The following is a 17,255-nucleotide window of genomic DNA, read 5'->3' as shown; positions in this document are numbered from 1 at the left end:
ATAGATGAGGTTGGAGGATGTGCAGGTGAACCTCTGCCTCACCTGGAAAGACTGCTTGGGTCCTTGGATGGAGTCCGTGGCTCAGCACTTCAACTCCCCCTCCCATTCTGAATCTGACCTTTCTGTCCTGGGCCTCCTCCATGGCCAGAGTGAGTCCCACCACAAATTGGAGGAGCAGCACCTCATATTTTGCTTGGGCAGTTTACACCCCACCGGTATGAACTTTGACCTCCAATTTCAGCTAGTCCCTGCTTTCTCCCTCCTTCCCCTCCCATTCCCAGCTCTCCCACAGCCTACTGTCTCCACCTCTTCTATTCTTCTTCCAGCCCCCCCCCCCCCACCCCAACATCAGTCTGAAGAAGAGTCTCGAACCGAAACGTCACCTATTCCTTCGCTCCATAGATGCTGCCTCACCCGCTGAGTTTCTCCAGTATTTTTGTCTACCTTCGATTTTTCCAGCATCTGCAGTTCTTTCGTAAACAACAGTCAGGACATGGCATCAATCTGACAATGTGGAAAATTGCCCGGGCTCATTCTGGACATAACAATAAGGACAAATGCAATTAATGTACAAACATTCGTTTGTCAGCAATGTAATGTGTTATCGACAATGCTTTCAAATGACATTTTGTCCCTGATCTTCTGCTCTGTATTGTCCAGTTTGGATTTCGCCAAAATGCTCTGCTTCAAACATAGGCCAATGAGCTGAATTCCAAAGGTGAGGTGAGAGTGACTGCCTTGGATATCATGTCAGCATATTTCTGAGTGTGGCATCAAGGAGACCAATAAAGCTGGTCAACATGTGTTAAAGGGAAAAAACTCAAATGGTTAGAGTTATACCTTCACAAAGGAAGTTTATTGGAGATCGATGATCTCTGGAGATCCTCAGGTTAATGCCCTGGGTCTTACCATCTCCAACTGTTTCATCAATCATTTTCCTGCCATCATACTGTAAGGTCAGAAATTGAATTTTAGGCAATGAGTCCATAATGCTCCATTTTATTTATAATTCCTGTGCAAATGAAGAACTCCATGCCCACTCGTAAGACCTGGATTACATTCAGGCCTGTGCTCAGAAATGGCAACTACTAGTTGCATTATCAATGTACCAAATGCACTGCTGTTACTTGCAGCAGCCATAATCTTTACCACCACGATGGACAATCTCACAATCTTTATCAGCAAGAAGGAAAAGGGAGATAGATGCTTGTGAACAACACTAATCACAGGTTCCCTTTCTTTTTGTTCACCATCCTAAGTTGGACAGATAGTGCTATTCCGTCATTTTCACTGGGTCAAAACCCTAAAATTGATCATGTGAGCTTCATCAAAAGAAACACTGTAAATTAAGAATATAATTCACTATCTCATAGACAATTAGGAAACACTAATAAATGCTGATTTTGCTGGTGATATCCACATCCAGGAAAATAAATGAATTTTTATAGCAACTTTTATATCCTTATCAAAATATCCCTAAATTCTTTATAGTCAATGAAAAATTCATGAAATGTATAAATATAGCAAGCATATTGGGCACAAAAATTATAGTAATAAACAAATGTAGCTCCATGAATATTTGTGCCATTAGCAGTGGTCTTCTCTTATGTTGTCCATGCAGCACCTGTTCCATAGTATTCAACGTTTAACCTAATCCTTCCCACCAAACAGGAATGATTTTTAGGTTGTTTCATTACATGTTGCTCAATGCAGGGATCACTTTTGATCAGTGCTTTCTGCTCCTGCATTAATTGGCAACTAGAGGCAGGATCCATTGCGTAATATGAGTTCGGAACAACTACTTTCCTACAGTTGTCTGGTTCTTGAATCAACCAGCAAAACCCCAATCTTATCTTGACAATGGTTGAATATGGTCCACCTCTGGCACTACAATGGATTTGTTTTCTTTTTCTCTAATTGTTTTTTTTAACACTAATACTAGAGAATGGAGCGGCTGGGCTTGTACACGCTGGAGTTTAGAAGAATGAGAGGGTATCTTATTGAAACATATAAGATTGTTAAGGGTTTGGACACGCTAGAGGCAGGAAACATGTTTCCGATGTTGGGGGAGTCCAGAACCAGTTAAGAATAAGGGGTAAGCCATTTAGAACAGAGACGAGGAAACACTTTTTCTCACAGTTCTGAATCTGTGGAATTCTCTGCCTCAGAGGGAAGTGGAGGCCGGTTCTCTGGATACTTTCAAGAGAGAGCAGCTAGATAGGTCTCTTAATGATAGCGGAGTCAGGGGATATGGGGATAAGGCAGGAACGGGGTACTGATTGGGGGTGATCAGCCATGATCACATTGAATGGCGGTGCTGTCTCGAAGGGCCGAATGGCCTACTTCTGCACCTATTGTCTATTGTCTCCTTATTTTTTTGCCTATTGCCGATTGTCTCCTTGTTTTTTACCCTGTCTTTTATCATTTAGAAATGTTATGTGCAATTTATGTAGAATTTATGTTTAATTTACATTTGTCAGTGACGTCTGAGTTTATGTGCCTGTGATGCTCCTGCAAGCAAGATTTTCATTGTACCTCACCGTACTTGTACAAATGGAACAAACTCTACTTGGCGATATCTCTCATGGAATGGGGATGTAGCAAGGCTGGAGAGTTGTTCTAGTGACTGTAGTTCCTTTCTAGCCTCCCGCATGTGCTCTTCACCTCTAAGTGGTATTTTCTTTGTTACAACGATTCAATTATATTTTGTTGTCACATGTACCTACAGGTACAGTGAAATGCTTGTGTTGCATACAACTCGGTAAAATCATACACCAGAGCTAATCTATGCAGTACACAAGCATCGCCACGTTTCTGCACCGGCAAACTTACTTAAAGTTCATCAGACTTATCTTCTGCTTGCAGTGGTGAACCAGGTCTGCCACCACACGTGGCAGCAGGCGGCCCCCCACTGGGCTCACTTTTGATCTTGGCCGTCCCCCGCTGAGTCCCCTCTTTGTCCTCTCGATGCCCAGGTTGGGAATGTGAAATAATCAAGGAGAGGATGTATGATATGGAGATGATCTGGAGATGCTGGGAGCCAGGATGTTGGCCTTTGTCAAGGGAATGGCTTGGGGGGGATTACGGAAATGATTGGCAGGAATTACAGAAATAATTCACTGTGTAGGTCAGGAAGATGATTGGGTTGTCACAAAGTTGCGAGGAAATGTCAAGTTAATTAGTCATTGAGATCAGGGAGATAGTCGGGAGGGAAGGAGAGATGATTAGAAGGAATGTTAGGGATATGAAAGGGGAATTAGAAAATAGAGTGTGGAGAAGGCTGGTGAAACAATTGGAAAGGCTTAGAACAGTGCAGATGTTACAAAATATGTTCTGACGTATGGATAGGTCTGAAGACTTGGCCCAATGCTGTTATTATTCTCCAGGGTGCAGCACAATCACAGTCAGATTGCTCCATGAGCAGAACTGCCGAGATGTATGTCATGGTTCCATTTATTCAAATTACTGTTATTCATAACTGCTCTCGCCAAAATACAATGAACTTTCAGCTTTCTGGCTTTGGGATTTCTTGCTTTTGAAAACAGCCAAGTCTATTGGAAGTAATTTTTTTCTCATTTAATTCCAATCTCAGTTGGCTTTTGCTTGCCAATCACACGGATAAGGTATGATGTTTGCATATATTGTAACCATGGCAAAAGCAGGACCACTAGGGGCGCTGCATTGAAGGTGCCTCTGCCTACAGCCTGTCCGTTTTTTCCCTTCTTTCTTTTATTTTATTTTGTCTAAACTGTTTGTTTTGGGGTTACTTTAGCTTTTCTATGTGGGGGAGGGGGGTAGGGTAAGGAGGAAACCGTTTTTTAGTCGCTTCCTGGCGGGGATGCAACTATTTCTCCGAGTCGCGTCCTCGCTCCCCCTCCTCGCGGCCTATCATCTGGATCGGAGCGGCCTTTCCTACCGGAGACCGGGGATCGGACCAGAGCTACAACAGCGGCGGAGCGGCGCTGGATTCACCGCGGAGCGGGCGATACCTACCAGGATCGCCGTTTGGAGCTCCGGAGCCTTCCCTCACAGTGGGAAACATATGATTCTGCTGTGTTTTATGTTTAACTCTATTGTGTGTTGTGTTCTTTATTTTATTGTATGGCTGTATGGTGATCACATTTCACTGTGCCATCTGGCACATGTGACAAATAAATATATCTTGTATCTTGTATCTAGCACTGTATCATTTTATTGTGAGGTCACAGATTTTCCCAGCTGTGACCCTTCACTATGATGAAGTAAGTAATAGTGAACATTACATTGGGTATTGCTCTTTAGATTGGAAAATGGATCTATAGTCGAATTCTGATTGCTGCATAACGAATTGGCAAATGGGTACTTGTAATTTGGATGGTAAATTGGTAGTTCATACCTGGGTGGTAATTCTGGCTGGATTTTGCACACAACGTTTCCCGTTTGCTGATGGCACGGATAAAGAGCTCCATTAGTCTGAAGTACATAAGCTGTTTCCAGAACAATAGAAAATATTAATCAGTGTTCTGGAAATGGAGGGAAGAGTGCATTGTAATATTGTGCTGTAATGAATTGAATGCTATTTGATGTTGCTACAACTTTTACTGAGTTTATTTGAAACATTTAAGGATTTAACCACAATTAATCAATTATGGAACTATGGAGCACCCCTCAGGAATGGACATGTTTTGCTAAAACTGGGCAACTCCCACCAGTATGTACTGATATTTAACTTTTCTGTGGAATAAGATTTCTGAAGTAACTTTCCTTTTTCAATGCGTTACAAAGTAATAAATACTTTCTAGCATAGTTCAGCATTTGTGTGTGGGACATGAATGAATTATGTAAAAAATCTGATTGTGCTTTGTGTTTTGGCCCTTTGTAGGCACATGATTTCACAATTCAACCTTTGCCTTTACGTGCAGAGTGATTCCGAGCTACATAGACTGTAAATTAGTACATCAACTAAGCAAATATCTTCAGTAGAAGTAGTTAAACTGGATTCAAATGTACCCATTTAGTTGTCTTTGTTCCCAGCACCCTCACCATCTTGCAGGTGGGTCTTTCTTTGAATGGTTTCTACAGTGTTTTCTCCCACTACCCATCATTACTGTTGACCTTAAGGCTCTTGCAGTGACAGATCTACATTATCCATGTTATCTATGTTTTCTTCCTTCCACAATACTCATCAATACCTTTGTCCCCGTCCTAAAACATGGCTGATCTTAATCTGTCCCCAATACCTGGTGGTATCTCCCACCCACAATAACTCCCCTCCATAATCCACAGGCTTCTTGACTTCTTTGGTAGCTCCAAAATGACCTTTCTTTCCACTACTTGTGAGGTCGGTTCCATTAAGCTTGACTCCATAGGGATAGTTATCAATTAGAATGTTATTGCTGGAAGACTTTGAACAAAGGTTCCCATTCCTTTAGCATACTAATGTTCTTCTCAGCCTTGAAACATAGCTAGACCTATATTTTATCTGAGAACTGCCACTCATGGGATAAAAAAGATGTATGGTCACCCTTTCCTACTGTGCCTCCAATACATACCTTAGTGAGCAAAGATCCATTAGATCACAAATGTGACTTTCTCATTTCCTATATCGATTCCCTGAGTGAAATAGCCAATTATTGTCAAATAAATTTAAATCCTTAATTAAAGCCTAGTCATGTTGTAGCCAATGCTCACTGATAGAATGAGACCACAGGTGATATTTTAATATGATCTAATCCAGCAGGTAGAGAGTGAGCTTTTAAATTATTAATCCATGTTACTTTCAAACCTGAGTCCAAGAGGGAAAAAGACATTTTGGCAACAGGCAGCTCCACCCAGTTTCCAGGGGTAGAGTACTTACTTTTTATCCATTCCCAAACTAAAGGCATCTTACACTTATATTTGCAAATATATTGAGATTAATATTAAAATATCAAGTTGTTTCCATAAATTCAATCGCTTGTATAAATCATAATTTTCTTAACCACACTTTTAACAATTTAAATTTGGATCTTGGATTTCAGCGCAGCACTGTATTTTGTACAAGCCAAAATTCCTAACTAATTAGCAAGATTCTTATAAACAAAAGTTCAGAATTTAGAGGCACCAAAGTGTCTGCTTTAAAAAAAAATTATGGCATGTCCAGTGATGTATTGTCATCCAAAGTATATCTTCCAATTACAGCTTTTGTTGATACTTTGCCTGGGGTTGCCTTTTCTATGTTATTACTTCCTTGTGAAAGTGCAACAAATGTAAGATAGTTGCTTGACAACCACTTTGCTACCTGAAGAATGAATCTCTGTGGTTTCAAAAGCTCAAGTGTATTATTATAATTGTGAGCCCAACTATTACCCTGTCTATATTTTATTTATGACTAATCCTGTGACGCCAGCTATTTACTTCATTACTGCTTTGATCTTTATTCTTGGAACATAATAAACCTTTTAAAGGACAACCCCACTTTAATTGCAATAATGGATAAGCTTAAAGGCCATTAACTTTGTTATAGTTACATTACATTTCAAACTCAGTGAAACTGTTGAACATGTAAGCAAGTTTATCTTGTGGTTAGTTCCCAAAATCGCCTGATGGTAAATACACCACCCAGAAAATCACAAAACCACTGAAAACATAAAGTCCAAGATTTAATTCGTGAGCACTGAAGGAATATTTGACTGATTTTGGCCAAAAAGCAGCTGGGTGCAAATGTCATCTAAACCCAGATATTCCTCATTTCAATCTAATACTCTTCGGTCCACACAAACTTGTTACACATGCAAAGAATTGGGGTGGTGTATACAGGGCCGGCCTTAAGCCAATTGGACTAATGGCTCCCAATTGGGCCCCGCGCCTAAGGGGGCCCCGCGCTAGAGTAATCTACTCTCTGCTCGGGTAGATCCACCCTGGGTGGAGGGGGGAGAGAGGGGTGGAGAGAGGGTGGAGGGGGAAGAAAGGGGTAGACGAGGAGGGAGATATGAGGGGGAATGGTGAAGGGGGAGAGGGGGAGGTGGGTCGTTCCCTCACAGTCCCGGGGCAGCGCTCCCGCCCTTCCAGTCGCCGTGCTTCACGCACACAGACCCAGCTCCACCCCTCTCTCTCCCCGAGGAGATGCGGTGAACAATACAGGAAGGGCCGGGCTGGGGGTTGGAGCAACGTTTACTAACCTCAGCCTCAGCTCACACCCGTCCGCGCGGACCCCGGCATCCGCTCACGCCACTGGCCCTCTCCCTCCCTTCTCTCCTTCCCTTCCGTCCTTCCCTTCCCTTCTTCCCTTCTTCCCTTCTCTCCTTCCCTCCCTCCTTCCTCGCTCTCTTTTCCCTTCTCTCCTTCCCACCCTCCCTTCTTTCTCTCCTTCCCTCCCTCCCTCCCTTCTTTCTCTACTTCCGTCCCTCCTTTCTCTCCTTCCTCTTCTCTTCTTCACACACACACACACACACACACACACACACACACACACACACACACACACACACACACACACACACACACACACACACACACACACACACACACACACACACACACACACACACACAACTAAGTTAAGATGGGGTAGAAGGTCAAAGGGTAGGATGGGGCTGAAGCCCAAATTTTAATGCTGGGACTGGTTATTCGCCAATGGTTATTGGTTTTCCAGGATCTAGTTAATTAAATCACTTTTTTAACATTTTGCAGTCACTAAACCAAGTGGTATTGTAATTATGTACTTTTCAGAGGTGATCTACACATATGGTTTGTTACTTGTAGGCTTACATGTATGCAATTTTATATTAAAATGTAGCTTTGATCTGTTTGGTCCATTAACTCGCATGCACTTTTTAAGCGCACATTTTGATTACTTTCCATTCTACCATAGATATATAAAGTGTTTATTCATATTTCTATGATTCTACAGACCTTGGCTGGGAACCTGGGGCTCACCAAAATTGCCCCCAATTGGGCCCCACACCTCCTAAGGCCGGCCCAGGGTGTATACAATGCCTTTATGAACTGAAGTAAATGACAAGGTATGATGTAGAGGGGAGATACCTAGCATAAAGTAGCAGAAAAGCAAGTGTGGGGAAAAGCTGGCAAGTAATAGATATCTAAATGGAGAGTGATTGATTGCACATGGAGATAGATGGGAGGTGGAGGGGGTGGAATTGGGAAGGGCCAAATAGTGGGTGGAAGGAGATATGGAGACAGCAGAATTACAGGTTATGGAATCTGATAAGAATGGAAGGGTGGAACCAAATAAGGAAAGGACGCTGTGTAGATGGAAAAAGAAGGGAAAGTGCATAAGGGAACTAGTGGGAAGATTGCATGTGTGATGGGCAGAGAGGATAGTTGGGGAGATGAAAGAAAGTGGGAGATGTGCCCTCAGCTCGCTCACTGGCTATTGACAGCCCACTCACTGGAGATGTTCTGTTTTTCCGTTTGTACCGCTGCCATTCAGAACTCTCCAGTCAATAGCTAGATGATGCAGTTTGGTTAACTTGAAGAACATCCACTTGGGCAGAGCAATAACTTTGATGCCCCAGTTAAATATATATTCCAGCAGCAAGAAGTGATCTCCTAAGTGAAGGACAAAAATTACAGAGGAATATGTCATTGCCACATAGCCATAAAACATGGAATAAATACTTAGGCCCACCGTGTCTTCACTGACCATCAAGCACTCACTTACGTTAATCCTAACCTAATTCCTTAGGTATAAAATTGGGATAAATTCATTTCTTTGCTTCCAAAATAAATATTTTATTTTTTCCACAAAAGCTTTTTAAAAAGCTTTTAGCAGATATGTTCAAATGCTATTGCACAGAAATTTGAGGGCACTATCATTAAAATTGATTATGCTTCTCCCTTTCTCCATAAATTCAAACTGTTCTAATCCGGTGCCATTATTATTTTCTTTATTAAGTAGATACCCACTTACAAAATACAGAGAGATTGTTTACTTTGATGTGAAGCAAATAATATCCTTTGTTGTCAATAAGCAGATACCCAATATTAGTCTATACATTTTGTGTCCTCAACAGTTCCTTTTATGTCGAGCAATCAGCCATCAGGGACAATATGTGTTTATTTCCAAATGCCTGCAACAATTTATTCTCTTAAATTATAGATATAGAGATGGACGTCAGTGATTTAATACCTAGTCGTAACAAATATAATCTCAGTCGTTTACATCCTGGAATGATTATTAGATAAAGCTATTTGCAAGGAAGACAACTTCAAATGTTTAATTGGATTAACCTTAATTTTACAGATGGTGAACTGCAAAATGTGGACCTGGTTATTCATACTTAAATAACCCATAATTAACTGATCAAATGGCATTTTTAATCTGCTTACCTAGAAATTAAATTTTACCCTCTTTTGGTGTGGTAAACATGCGATGTATAGAGCATAAATATCCAATCCAAGGTTCTGTAAAAGTTCCTAAAATAGGCAAAAATAGATGAGAAACAATGACATGGACACATAGACTGGGCATGCCGGTGGAACACGTACAATTCATCTCAGGACTTGGGAAATATTAGTATCAAAGAATGAGAAATTATCACATTGAAACGTACAAAATTCGTACGGGGCTTGACAGAATATGGGCAGAGTTGATTTTTCCCCTGGCTTGTTGTCCAGGAGCAACAGACAAATTAAACGGTAACTCATTCAAGATTGAGATAAGAAAATAATTTATTCATCGAAAGGGTAGTGGATCTTTGGAATTTTCCACACAGAGGCTCAAAGCAGAGATTGTGGATTTTTAAATGTTAAGAGAATGTGTGGTTAGTGCAGAAAGATCAGCCAAGATCTTATTGCATGATGAGACAGGCACAAATGTAAAATGGGCCTCGGCTGTTTCTTATGTTCTTAGGATAGATTCTCCTGTATCACTGCAGTAAAGACACATGGAAGGTTACCATGGAGGTGAGGAAAATGCAGGGTGAGCTTCTTTACTTGTGGGCATTGCCAAATGGTGGTGTGCCTTGATCATCCCTTACTGTGAATGGCCCCATACCACTGCTAGATGCTAGGTTATAGAAAGCAGTGCTTATTTGTACAAAAAGGTTATGAACAGTGAAAGAACCCCACCAATACGAACAGACTGTGGTCTGTGAATGAGGAAGTCGAGGATCCAATTGCAGAGGGATGCGCAGAGACCCAGTTCTGCGAGTTTGGTAACTTGGAGGGGATGATTGTGTTAAATGCCGAGCTGTAATCGATGAATAACTGCCTGACATATGAGTTTTTGTTGTCCAAGTGGTCCAGAGCGGAGTGGAGGGCTAGCGAGATCGCATCCACCGTTGATCTGTTGTGGCGGTACGCGAACTGCAGTGGGTCCAGGTTTTTGTCGAGGTAGGAGTGGATTTGCTCCATGATCAACCTCTCAAAGCACTTCATCACCACAGGCATTAGTGCCACTGGTCGATAGTCATTGAGGCACGTCACCTTACTCTTCTTGGGCACTGGTATAATTGATGCTCTTTTAAAGCAGGTGGGAACCTCAGACCTCAGAAGTGAGAGGTTGAAAATGTTCGTTAAAACTCCAGCCAGTTGGTCCGCACAGATTTTTAGAACACGACCGGGTATACCATCAGGTCCATGCGCTTTTCAAGGGTCATCCCTCTGAAGGATTTCCTGACGTCGGCCTCTGTGACCGAGACTGAAATACCATCACAGCGAATGGGGGCTCGGGAAGGCACATCAGTATTCTCCCTATCAAAGCATGCGTAAAACTCATTGAGCTCTTCAGGGAATTATGTTTCGCCGACATTCGAGCTGCCTCCTGGTTTCGCCTTGTAGGAGGTGATTGCATTCAGGCCCCGCCACAGCTGTCGAACATCTGTCTCTTCCTCCAGTTTGGAGCAGAAGTCTCTTTTGGCCTTTTTGATGGCCTTACCAAGGTCATATCTGGACTTATTGTAGGCTACTGTATCATTGGACGTGAATGCCCGGTGTCTGGACTTCAGAAGAGTGCAGATTTCAAAGTTCATCCAAGGTTTCTGATTGGAAAACACTCGGAAGGTTTTTGTGGGGATGCAGTCCTCCACACATTTCTTTACGAAGTCTGTAACGACTGTGGCGTATTTGTTCAAGTCCGTTGCCGAGTCCTGGAACATTGCCCAGTCTACAGACGCCAAACAGTCCTGGAGTTGTTCCTCTATCCCACCACCCCCCCCCCCCCCCCCGACCAGGAAGAAGCAGCACCGCGGTATGGTCGGATTTACTGAAGTGAGGGCGAGGGATAGAACGATAGGCATTCTTGATGGTGGTGTAGCAGTGGTCGAGGGTGTTTGGTTCTCTGGTTCTCTGGTGCAGCAGGAGATTTGTTGGTGGAAGTTAGGGAGTGATTTCTTGAGGTTTGCCTTATTGAAGTCACCAGCAATGGTGGTAAATGTCTCGGGGTAAGAAGTCTGGTGTTTGTTGACCACGGCGTGCAGCTCCTCCAGTGCCAGACGGACGTCTGCCTGGGGTGGGATGTAGACCGCGGTCAGGATGATGGAGGTGAATTCCCTTGGTAGGTAGAAGATATGGCAATTCACCGCCAGATGTTCGGGGTATGGAGAGCAGGAGTTGGACAGGACTGCCACATCTGAGACCACACAGAGTTGACCATGAGGCAGACGCCCCCTCCTCTCCTCTCATAAAACTCAAAGGTTTTACAACGTGCTCCTATTTTTTGTGTGTCATCAGTTATTATGAGGTATAATAAGGTGATAACATGATGATTAGCGTAAGGTGCGTACTATCATTCTTTAACTCAAGCAAACCCTGAGTGAAAATAAAACTCAACGGTTCAACAGCTTAATAATCATGTTTCTCCACCGTCATCCAGCCATGAGAGGATGTTGCACAATAGAATCAGAGCAACCCTTAAAATCTCTTAAAATCCCCTTCAGTAGTTTGCAGCCGAGACTGACTATATTAAATAAAACTATGACCGTCAGACAACTTCAAAAGTTTAGTTGGATTATCCTTACTTTTATACAGTACTTTGTGCCCTGCAAAATATGAATTTGATTGTTCATCCTTAAATAATCCATAAATAACTAATCTACTGAACTGATATCAATTTATCCCACCTTGCAATTTGGATAAAAATGTATGTACATAACATCCAGTCAAGAGATATTACAACAAAATTGTAAGAGCAACATATGGATATTTACAAAGTCAATCCATCTGATGACCTACTCCTAGGTTGCAATGATGCAACTTGGCTTTTTCTAGTTGGCATCAGTGAAACTTTACGACTGTGTCTAGTTCCATCATGTCAGCTTGAGTAAGAGGAGGGAAAAATTGAAGTTCTGACAAATCCCCGTGAATTCCTGACCAATATTTGCTCAGAATTTCATGAGCATAAGTTCTAGGAGCAGAATTAGGCCATTCGGCCCATCAAGTCTTCACCACCATTCAATGATGGCTGATCTAACTTTCCCTCTCACCTCCATTCTCCTGCCTTAGCCCCATAGCCCCTGACACCCTTACCATCAAGCAACCAGTGCCAAGGGTTGAGAGGAGATACGGGTGGGTTTCTCTGTTGTTCTTGATCTTCTATATGTTCCTTCACAGTGTTCTCCAACTGCTCCTCAGGCTCAAATCAAGTTAGGTGTATATTCTAACAAAACAGTTGGGGTTTGATCAAATGTATGACCATGATTTTCAATAATAAAGGGCTTTTTAATAACAAAGGTTATTTTTGTTACTGGAAGCAAAACATTTTAAAGGCTGAATGTTACATTGTTTAATAGAGTAATGTGGCACAGATGTCAATAGATGCAATCGCTTGTCAATTTAAAATGGCCTCCCACGGTGAAACTGCAGACTGGATTCTTGTGAGAAAATGGTGTCTGATTACTGTGGGGGATTACATGGAAATAATTTATTCCAAAACAGCCGTTTTTCTGCTTGCCAATTTCCAAAGTAATTTTTAAATGGTTCTCTAGTTTCCGATCAAAATCATACTGTAACCAATTAGGTTTGTGTAATACCAATAGTGTTCCATAATTCATTGATCGCATTATATCCGACGAGCATTATGGAAATACATGTTCTGGCAGAATTTGTAGTCAGCTCAGGTCAAGTTTATCTGGGCCACGCTGGGTTGCATCTGGGTTAGGTTTCAATGCTATCCTTGAGCAGATATCACATCAAAGGATTGAAATGGGGCACGTGCTCTTACCCCAGTTCAACCAAATATTCAAATGTAAAAATTAGTTGTGTGTGTGTGTGTGTTAGTTGTCTGTGCGTTATGTGTCTTTGGGAGGGAAGGAGAGAAAGGAGGGAGATAGTGAAGGGAGGAAGGAGAGAAGGGAGTGAGGGAAGTAGAGAAAGAAGGGAGGGAGAGAAGGAGAGAAGGGAAAAGAGAGAGAGGAAGGAGAGAAAGAAGGGAGCTTAATGGTGGCCGTGCCTCCCCCCCACCCCCTCCCTCCGACACGGACACGGAGCGATCGCCAGCCCCCCTTTTTTTGGTTAAACATCTATTTCCTTTGGGTGTTTTTTTTAATTTCCCCCTTACTATTTCCGTACTTTTTCGATGGTTGCCATGACCCGTTTGATGTCATCCTTCGCCCTGCTCCTGGTCTTGGCCCCCACCGATCTGCCGGACATGCTGTGTGTGTGTGTGTGTGTGTGTGTGTGTGTGTGTGTGTGTGTGTGTGTGTGTGTGTGTGTGTTTTTTTGTTTGGCGGAGTCTGAGGGGAGAAGCGCCGGCACCAAGAGCGAGCGAACGTGCGGAAAGGGAAACGGGAGATATAGGCATACCTTCCATTAATTTGTCCTTAGTACCCTCTATATCTCTTGTTCGTCTTTCCCCTAACAGTCTGAAGAAGGGTCTCGACCCGAAATGTCATATATTCCACTCTATGATCGTTGCTTTCGTCCGTCTGTCCGCTCGTTCGCTCGCCCTTGGATTAAGTAGCGCAGAATAAAGCTGCAAATTCACGCACAGGATGGAAACTGGAAACTGAAAACTAGGGGAACGCCGTCCCCCTGTATACCCCCCCCCCCCATTTCCATCACTTCCATTGGGGTTTCACTATCCCCTCTGGTACAGTGCAGCCTGCACTGTACCAGATGGGATAGTGAAACCCCAAATCGCAAATCTCTCATAATGCAACAAATACTCCTGTAAACATGCTAATAAATGTTCCTTCATGCTCCATTGTTAGTTATTATAACAGCACAGTTCAATGAATGCAAACATTGATGGAACAGGAGCCTCAGCAACTTGGCACCCTGTGCAACATTTTATTTTTCCTGGATCACCATCTACTTTCTGGAAGAAGTTGAACAACTGTTTCACAACAACTTGGGATGGCATAGTGGCAAAGTGGTAGTGTTGCTGCCTTACAGCAACAGAGTACCGGGTTCTATCCTGACTATGGGTGTTGTCCGTATGGAGTTTGTACGCTTTCCCTGTGACTGTGTGGAATTTCCCCGTGTGCTCCGGTTTCCTCCCACACTCCAAAGATGTACAGGTTTGTAGATTATTTGGCTTTGGTAAAATTGTGAATTAGTGTGCTAGTGTTACGGGATGATACTGCTAGTGTATGGGGTGATCGCTGGTCAGTGCGGATTCGGTGGGCTGAAGGGCCTGTGTCTATGGTGTATCTGTGAGGTAAAATTAAGTAAAGTCTAAACTCATAAAGCTATCCAGAGAATATTAAAAAGCTCCAGCTTATACACTAAATGGCAGAGGTGTGTGGAGCATAAATTGAGACATTATTGAATGTGTATACCGGCACCTTGAAATTGTCATGTGAATTATACTCTGAATTGCCCGGGCCACTTCTGGGTGAATCAGTGCTCCTTCCCAATGGTCACTATTTCACCCTGACATAATGTATCGAACCCAGGTTAAGTCATTTTAATGAAAAACACCACCGTTAGAGTCGTTTTTAAAATTCTAATGGTTTTAATGGCTTATTTTACGAAAAGAACACAACCCAAGCACCTTATTCAATTACTACTTACGAGCAGTTTCAAACTGTAATAAATGACTTAATTGAAAAATCATACAGACTTTACTCCTACATAGGCATGAATCCAGCAGTATGTGAAAATGCCACTGTCATTCCAAACAATTACAGCAGATCTGTTGTCCAATGCATCCAAAATCATGACTGTTTAAATTAGCTGCATAGAGGTTACGAAGTCATCAGATTGCCAATAGCAGGTTCTTGACAAAGGATATGTTCACCCTGTCGCAATTTTATTTCACTTCTCGGATAAAGCAGTCATATGATTGTTTAGTTTGCTGCAGCCAATCAAAAATGGAAACAAACTATCTGGAGAATTAACTAGTTATCTCCTGGCACAGGAAGAAGGCCAAATAAGGTCAAAAAGTCATGTTACAGGAGCAGAATTAGTCCATTCGGCCCAATCATGGCTGATCAATCTCGCCCTGCTAACCCCATTCTCCTGCCTTCTCCCCATAACCCCAACACCCATTCTAATCAAGAATATATCTCTCTGCTTTAAAATATCCATTGACTTGGCCTCCACAGCCTTCTTTGGCAAAAAAAATCCACAGGTTCACCATCCTCTGGCTAAATGCCCAAAACCCCTACTGCTAAATCAAAAGATTTCCTCATCCTTCATGTTCTATTGTGGAAATATTCCATGGTTCTGTTGGGTTTTTACTCTCTTCAGGTTAGCTTTTGGGTCAAGATGTTCATGATTCAATTTTCCATGGTTTTTCATATGTGATTAATGCATAATTTGAGTTCTGGATGACCTTACAAGTTTAAGTGAGTGAGCCTAACTTGGAACTGCTTGGCATTTATTACATTTTATGTGCACAGTATAAATCCATGAACTGTGCTTCCTTTGACAGATTTCCTCAAGTAAAATAAAATGCAAATTAATCTGAAAATTGTCATATTCCATGTGCAGTATTCATCAAAACTTATCGCACAATAAGTGGGGGTGGGGGCAGAGGAACACCTCCAGGACTGTTTGGAGTCTGTAGACTGGGCAATGTTCAGGGTCTCGGCAACAGGCCTGAATGAATACACCACAGTCGTTACAGACTTCATAAAGAAATGTGTGGAGGACTGCATCCCTACAAAAACCTTCTGAGTGTTTCCCAATCAGAAACCTTGGATGAACCTTGAGATCCGCACTCTCCTGAAGACCAGACACCGGGCATTCATGTCTGATGATACAGTGGTCTACAAGAAGTCCAGATAAGACCTTGGTAAGGCCATCAAAAGGCCACAAGGGACTTCTGCTCCAAGCTGGAGGATGAGACAGATGTTCGGCAACTGTGGCGGGGCCTGAATGCAATCACCTCCTATAAGGCGAAATTAGGAGGCAGCTCGAATGTCGACGTAGCGTCACTCCCTGACGAGCTCGATGCGTTTTACGCACGCTTTGATAGGGAGAACACTGATGTGTCTTCTCGGGCCCCCATTCGCTGTGATGATATTTCAGTCACAGTCACAGTTCTAAAAACCTGTGCGGACCAACTGGCTGGAGTTTTTACGGACATTTTCAAACTCTCACTTCTGAGGTCTGAGGTTCCCACCTGCTTTAAAAGGGCATCAATAATACCGGTGCCCAAGAAGAGCACGGTGACGTGCCTCAACAACTATCGACCAGTGGCACTAACGCCGGTGGTGATGAAGTGCTTCGAGAGGTTGATCATGGCACAAATCAACTCCTACCTCGACAAAAACCTGGACCCACTGCAGTTCGCTTACCGCTACAACAGATCAACGGTGGATGCGATCTCGCTGGCTCTGCACTCCGCTCTGGACCACTTGGACAACAAAAACTCATATGTCAGGCTGTTATTCATTGATTACAGCTCGGCATTTAATACAATCATCCCCTCCAAGCTGGTTATCAAACTCTCAGAACTGGGTCTCTGCGCATCCCTCTGCAATTGGATCCTCGACTTCCCCATTCACAGACCACAGACTGTTTGAATTGGTGGAAAAGTGTCAGCCTCGATAACAATCAGCACGGGAGCACCTCAAGGCTGCGTGCTCAGCCCCCTGCTGTACTCACTCTATACTCATGACTGCGTAGCCGGTTATAATGCAAACTCCATCATCAAGTTCGCTGACGACACCACTGTTGTGGGACGTATCACTGATGGTGACGAGTCAAAGAATAGAAGTGATATCAATCGACTGACCAAATGGTGCCAGCACAATAACCTGGCCCTCAACACCAGCAAAACCAAGGAACTGATTGTGGACTTTGGAAGGGGTAGGATGGGGACCCACAGTCCCGTTTATATGAACGGGTCGATGGTTGAAAGGGTCAAGAGCTTCAAATTCTCTGAA

The sequence above is a fragment of the Amblyraja radiata genome, chromosome 11 (assembly GCF_010909765.2).
Source record: "Amblyraja radiata isolate CabotCenter1 chromosome 11, sAmbRad1.1.pri, whole genome shotgun sequence".
Classification (NCBI taxonomy): Eukaryota; Metazoa; Chordata; class Chondrichthyes; order Rajiformes; family Rajidae; genus Amblyraja; species Amblyraja radiata.
This window is presented reverse-complemented; position numbering follows the sequence as displayed.